This window comes from Photinus pyralis, unplaced genomic scaffold, assembly GCF_008802855.1.
Source record: "Photinus pyralis isolate 1611_PpyrPB1 unplaced genomic scaffold, Ppyr1.3 Ppyr1.4_LG4, whole genome shotgun sequence".
Lineage (NCBI taxonomy): Eukaryota > Metazoa > Arthropoda > Insecta > Coleoptera > Lampyridae > Photinus > Photinus pyralis.
In genome coordinates this window covers 34,892,226-34,899,330 of record NW_022170511.1, presented here as the reverse complement: position 1 = coordinate 34,899,330, position 7,105 = coordinate 34,892,226, and the positions used below count along the sequence as shown (strand labels likewise).

At 35.3% G+C, this 7,105-nt stretch overlaps 1 long non-coding RNA gene across 1 annotated transcript in view; it reads right to left on the bottom strand.

Moving 5' to 3' along the window:
- Positions 1-3,319: 3,319 nt before the first annotated feature.
- The window catches only part of LOC116168844, a 67,970-nt gene continuing 64,184 nt past the window's right edge, over positions 3,320-7,105 (bottom strand). Inside the window, exons 3-4 of the long non-coding RNA XR_004144858.1 lie at positions 6,260-6,510; positions 3,320-3,380 (exon numbers count right to left, since the gene is read on the bottom strand). This is a non-coding gene — a long non-coding RNA (uncharacterized LOC116168844). The remainder of the gene's footprint in view (positions 3,381-6,259; positions 6,511-7,105) is intronic.

Below are 7,105 nucleotides of genomic sequence, written 5' to 3'. Positions count from 1 at the left end.
ATTTTTTTAAAACTCACTTTTACATAGCTATTAGTCTATTGTGAGGGCAGTCATTTTCAGGTATTTTACTTATATAGTTAAATTTTGTAGATTTATATTTCGTATTTTGTAAATGTGCCATTTAAGTATTGTTTCCAGATTGGTCAAGACCAGGTTCTAAATGGCCACAGGTCTAATGCAGATGATTTACTTTATCCTACAAACAAATATCAATGCTTGTTGCCGAAGAGATGTGTTCCGTAAAATAATAATAATAATAGTTTTATTTAGTTAACCCTCAGACAAAACAATAACAAAATTAAAACAAACCACATTCGAAACAAAAAATTCAACCAAAGATCTTAGAAACTAAAATTTAAACTGAAAATGCTAAAGGTAACTAAATGGGTCAAAGTTCAGGCACAGGCGAGAATTCACCTGATTCTGTTCTTCCACTTTGCCCTCTCATTGATAATTAAACTCAAAGACTCAATTCCATTTGTGTAGCACTCACGAGAGTATTAAATAATTTTTTAAATGGCACTTTTGTTAAAATGGGTAAATAATTTACTGTACATCTCATGAAAGCTGTAATGCCCATGGGGGCAAAAGATCTGACGAGTTTGTCCGATTTCCAACTCTCACGATACACGCAGTGTTATTTCGAGCAGGGAAACATCAAAAGGTAAAGGATACAAGCTTCTAACAAATGAATACCGAAGGAAGAGAGAACCAACATTACATTTTGGAGAATGTCTACCAAGAAGGCATCCAGCTGAAATCGAGGAAACAGGGATTCGAAATTGCTATGCAAAATCTTCTTGAAAGCAAATCTGTGGAAATTAGACAGGAGGCGTTACGAAATTCCATCTACCTGAGGTCAGCGACTTGATACCATTGCAACAATTAAAGATGTACATTTCTGTTTACTTACATTTTGATTGCGAAATACTAGGGAACTAAATTAATTAATTTTTGTGTGTGCATCATTTTGAAAGGTTTAGATTTCTTTCATTTTAAATGTCAGAATAGGTATTTCTTCTATCTAGTAGACCAGTAGGTTTATTTTACTTTAATTAGATTTAGGTTGTCGATTTTTGAAGAGTGGTTATCAGTTTTCCAAATTTTGATTTCAATAAGATATCGGTGAATCCGGAACGAACTCTTTCGTAATTTTATACCATTTTTTACCTGAGCGAGCTGATGGAAGCAAAACTACCGAAATGGTAAGTTTCAAAGTAATTCATCAACCACACGACGAAAAGAAAAAGATTCATCAAACCATCCTTATTTGTAGCCAAACAACAAAAGGAGAAAAAGCAAGTACAATTTTAATTACCTGGGGAGTAGGAATTTCTAATAATTGTCACGAGAGAAAAGAAATAGATGTGCAGTACCATGGTATAGGGAAAAAATTCTTTCTTTCAAACCTAAAGATCAATTAGACAAGGAAATTACTCCATCTGACAGTATTATACAGTAAACAGTTGTGTGAGAAAGATACTCCAAAGGTACGATGATAGATGGCTATTACAAAAGAAGAAAAAATAAAGGATTATACCTAGAGATCATAAATAAGGACTAGAATGCTTAGGTAGTGTCTCGACAGTTGCCAACTGTGTAATTTAGTAATGTTTAATTGAAAACTTTCAGTTAGTGTGTTAAAACTCTCTAGAGTCTATTAAGATGAAAGGAAATATATTGTGCAGGAATAGAGCACAATGTTCATTAGGGATTTCTACATTAAAAGTATCTAATATCGCATCCGAATCGTTAACTCAATGAGAAGTTATGAGCTGTTGCTTTACCGCGACCATTTGAATTTTATAAAATACAAAAATGGGATTTCGGACTAATCCACGCAGTGGCTCGGCATAGCAAATAAAACGTTTCAAAGCAGAACTCACTACGGTGGCTGAATGCTTCTATCTCGAATTATGGAAATGCATTAAAAAATACACACCGTTAATAAATATGGGAAAACGCGGTAATCGAGAATAGCTGCTCCTAGTGTTAGTGGAACAGGAAATAAATTTAAGGGGAAGAGTATTTGACAATGACTTTTACTTCTCAGTGATCGAGAGTATTCCTAAAACGTACCAGTAATTACTATCGTCTTTGCCTAACCTTTTAATTTTAAAAGTGAAATTAAAGAAAAAGCTCCAAAGCTCGAATAAAATGTTTCGCATTTATCTGCATGGTAGAAAATTAACAAACCGACGACTAATCTGACATATGTTACAGGATGACGGCTTGCGTTCATAATTAAATTTTGTACAACGGTATTAACCCGTCCTCGTCTCTCTTTAATAAAAATAATACTAATGTTATGAAAGTATAATTCGATTAGCGCACGATAATCGTTTTTAATTCTACAACGTTGCATATAACCAAGGTTTTATCTTTTAACAAAAGTTAGTTATATCCCAGGAGTTTTAAATTAATTAACATTCTTGTTATCTATCTAACGGAGTAGAAAGGAGAATTGGTTTCTTGCGAGGTGGTTTAGGGATAGAATATATCCTTTTCTAACTTAACGCCCCGCTTGTTTCGCAGGCAACTGAAATTATTCGTAACAACATTGCCAACAAATAAGTTTTGTTTACCTCATTGGATTTAAAATGGTATTTCGGGAACGATTTATTGTTTAACTTTAATCCGATTTGTTTGGTGCTCTGTGACCTTTATAGTTAATGGTTTAGAGAGTAATCGTCCAGATTGAAACAAGAAGTACGCGCAAAAAGCTCACAAACACTAGCAAATAATTCATCTATCTATATAATTCTCATATTTAATCATGGAGCTTTGTCGGAAATTAATTGTTACTTGCAAGCAGGTACGCTAATCCTTCGTGTATTCATTTCTAGACATACCTACTTATTTATCTTTGCAACATTCGTGCTTTATTAATAATATATTGTTCTACAAGTGAACATACAAACTCAAAATTTTTAACGGACTAACATTTAGACGAACTGGAGAACTCACTCTTTCTTACGCGTTTAACATACTGTTTTTCTGTATTGCTGTTTTAACAACGTCCGTCAGGACGGAGTTTTAGCAAATGGACAAACCCGCCGCATAAACGGCCAACTAGCGCAGGGTAAAACACAAAATGAGAGCTTGAGAATCTTCTATAGCGATAGTTCGTTCTGGGTAAAATGATCTTAGAAATCTTGACTTTACAATTGAAATCTCTCAGTGTGATTAACCCCCAATCAGGAATAATCGATTGAATTGATTACTGAATTTTAACACATGAATCACAAATAAAATAATATTCCGAATACAAATTCGTACATATATGGCCAAATATAAGTAAAACATAAGAAAGGCTTACCTTTATTTAAAAGAAGATGTCATCCAGAGAAGTGAGCTCAGTTCCCGGATTCCCATAAAATCTGCAAACAGAAAACTCCTTAGTCGCAGAGCTCGGAATGTAAAAAACTGAGCAATGCTTGAAGGGCCTCGCCTTATTCGTGGTAAGCTTCTATAAGATTCAGTTATTTAGCCAACCTCGTAGACAACGCTTCGGAAGGAAGTGACCGTCTACAATAACCCGTGAAAAAACTCGATCATAACTTTAAAGATGTCGCAAGATAATAAATACAAATACTGAAGGTAACAAGTTAATTAAAAGTGAGAGCATATAACCCCGAAGGGGCAAAAATAGTTATTGAACATAAGATGGACAATAAATAAATAAATAAATAAATGGAAAGGCCGTCAAACGTTGTTGTTCGTTTGTGCATAGATGGTGACTTTACTTCAAGGTTACCCACATGCATATGTAAAACGTATCCGGAATTATACACCATTGGAACTGGTCCTTAACTATAAATTAAAATATCTTTGAACGTGACCTTAAAACTAGAAATTAAAACTTGAATCCAAAATTAGAACTAAAATTTAAAAAACCCTAGAAAAAAATCAAAGGTAACCTTGTTCGTTGATAACCTTGAAATGTACATACCTCTTTAAATAGAGGGCTAATTATAGATGAACGTGCAACAATCGTCGATAAAAAATCGTATTAAATATCATCCCGAACCTAAAGAAGATATACGTCAAGCAGATTAAATGCAAATGGCGTACTTACAATGGAGAATAGTAACTGGGTCGAAGGGATGAAATTCTATTCACAAATTGATGCGGAATCCCCCAATGAACCGAATTAATCGCCAAATATTAATACGTATGGGTGGCGGCAGTTAAAATCCCATGCGTTTTGCTGTTTAATTAAAAATTAAGGGCACTCTGTCACAGCTGACGAACGAAAGAGGAAAATGTTAACCATCGATAACGACAAATCGTCATAAAGTTATGAAATGATTTCTTCTTAAAATTTTCCCGAGAAGAATGATCAACTTTTATAAAGAACCATGTCAAATTGTGCAAATCAAAGGCGGAAAGAAGGAGAAACGAATGAAAGAAATTTAAACGCAAACGATCCCTCAACGCATTTAGATTCGTGATGTTTCCAAAAATACGTTTCGTGCCCAATACAGTGTAATCAATTATAATGTATCTCTACTGGTGGTAGTATCAGCGATAATAAACTAGAATTCAGTTTTTCTATACGATATACGAATATGATTAACAGCAATTAAAAATAATCAATCCATTCCACTTTATGAAATTCAAACCTAATTATAAATTTCTCTAAAATTTGTATTAAAAACTGAACATAATTGAAAAATATGCGTGGGATATACGAATTCTGGCTAATGGATGTTGTATAAAATATGTTCGGTGGGTAGTGAACGAAACAATGCCATAAATTCAATATCAAAATGTTCTATTAATTCGAAACCATGTGTGATTTTCACATCTCTTCTAGTGACAATAGACGACGTCGATTTTTCGTTCCTGCTGTTGGGGAGGATTAACCTGTAAATTCTTTACGCCGATCTAGTTTGGATACAATGAGAGAACGCGTGTTTACCAATAAATTGGTAAATAGCGCACCGGTTCAGACGCTCAACAGGTAAATCATAACTGCATACGATTTACCGAGGCTTAAGCGAAAATCCAAATTGATACCCAATTATAACGCGGAAAGTACATACACTTCCTGAAAGGGTTATTAATTGCATTTTTATCTTTGACAGTGTTCAATCAATTTAATAAAATGCAATAAGGCATTCTCTGAAGGGACAGAATTACACTGTCTACTACTTGCACAGAAAAGAAGCTTCCAGAAAGTAATCCGGATTAGAATCGACTAGAAAATTCATTTTCCCTAAAGTGTTTTTATTAAATAGAGCATCCAATAATCTAGTTCTGAAGTACGTAATAGGATATCCAAAGAGGTTGCCTATCACAATTTTATTTTCTCTAATTCATTATATGATTTTACAAAAGAACTATTGCATTTCATAATTACAAAACACTAATTGTTTCTCATCTCAGTCATGAATGCAAATCAGTAACTCACCAAAATTAGCAAGGGTACGTCATAACATAATGTTGACCCTCTCTTTTAATCCAAAGTAACGTATATATTATTGTATATAAACTCAGTTATAGTTCGGACAGTCTGCCACAGAGCTCCCAGTATTGGAGCATGTCGCAATAAAACAATTTTCAGTAGGGGTAGGTATTTTTTGACACTCAGCTCTCATTCGGATACACGACTTTTAATCCAGATCATATTTAATAGCACTGCGTCTTGGATTCATAAGATCGACTGGCGAAGGTTTGACATCGCCCTGTATTTTCGTTTTGGAGGAACAGACAGACCGACAAAACTATCACATAATGCTCCTTTGCACCGACAACTTTAAGCGGAGCTTAGCTTAAGCGTAGCTTAAAATCCATGGCAACCATTGTCTCAATAATCGTTGCCATGGATTTTAAGGGACGCTTAAGCTAAGCTCCGCTTAAATTTGTCGGTGCAAGCAGGCATAAGGAGAATTTCTTATGAAAAACAACAGTATACCAATTTTGAAAGTTGACGTAAAATAAAATTTTGATTTTTACCACCCGCACTTTAGTAAGGGAGGAAAAATGACCCCTATTTCCCAAAGAAGAGCAAAGCTATCGCCTATATAGATTGGGAGACCTATGAGGTAAACCTAAGACTATATAAGAAGGATATTAGGAGGCGTCAGAGGGGGGCATGGAAGAGTTTTGCAGCTCTGCATACCGCATAAATAAATTCTAACAAAAGGTTCATATTACAACCCAGCTACCCTCAGCTGAGAGGATGGTTCCTACACGACGATAAAATTTCAAACAGAACGTCACAGCAAGCTTTTTAATTCTGAAATACACTTACGTTTTATGAAACTATAGACCTGTTTCCTCCTCTGTGTTGGGCGTTGTCATGGGCTTGAGTGGTCCAGCGGTCAAGGGAGCGTGTAACGCCAGGCTGGACCCGGCGAATGACGGCTCCAAGTGAAAATCCATACCTCGATCCGTACTAAAGACAACATGGTTCATTGCTAACCCACCATGATCTGATCAATCGGCTGTGTCGTCGGGCCAGATCGCAGACTGGGTGAGCGTGTTTAGGGCAGTGGCAGCAGACTGAAAAAAAACTAAAATGATTATCCTTTCAATTATTCCTTTGAAGTTCTTTCCAAGAAATTATCATAGCACGCCATTATATAACTATTTCCCCTGTATATATTCCCACTTGTTACTTATGGTGCAAGACCGGCCGAAGTTAGAATTAAGCCTACATTTGAGCATTCATCGAGCAACAATCGAACGAGAAGAATCAAGATGTCGCCGTACAACCATCAATAATAGTGAACGTGTTTGTTAAGAAGCAGCACGTCATTTTCCCCGAACCACACTATGAATTTCGTCGAGCTGTCGTGTAACCAGCCGTAATTTCCACTGTAGCTACCACAAAAGCCTTCGTTTGTTTATTGGGCGAAAGAACAACAATCCATGTGCAGTATCGATCGCCAGACCAAGATTTAGAATCAATTTATTTTATATGTATTTTTTAATCAATAAACACGTTGATAATTCGTGTCGATATTCTTTAATCCCTTTCAATACAGGCATCGTAAGCAATTACATTTCATATACAGTCCATTCCTTATAAAATTATCGAAGCACATTTATTTTTGTACAAACACAAGTCATTGTAAAGGGGTTTGACGGTTATAAA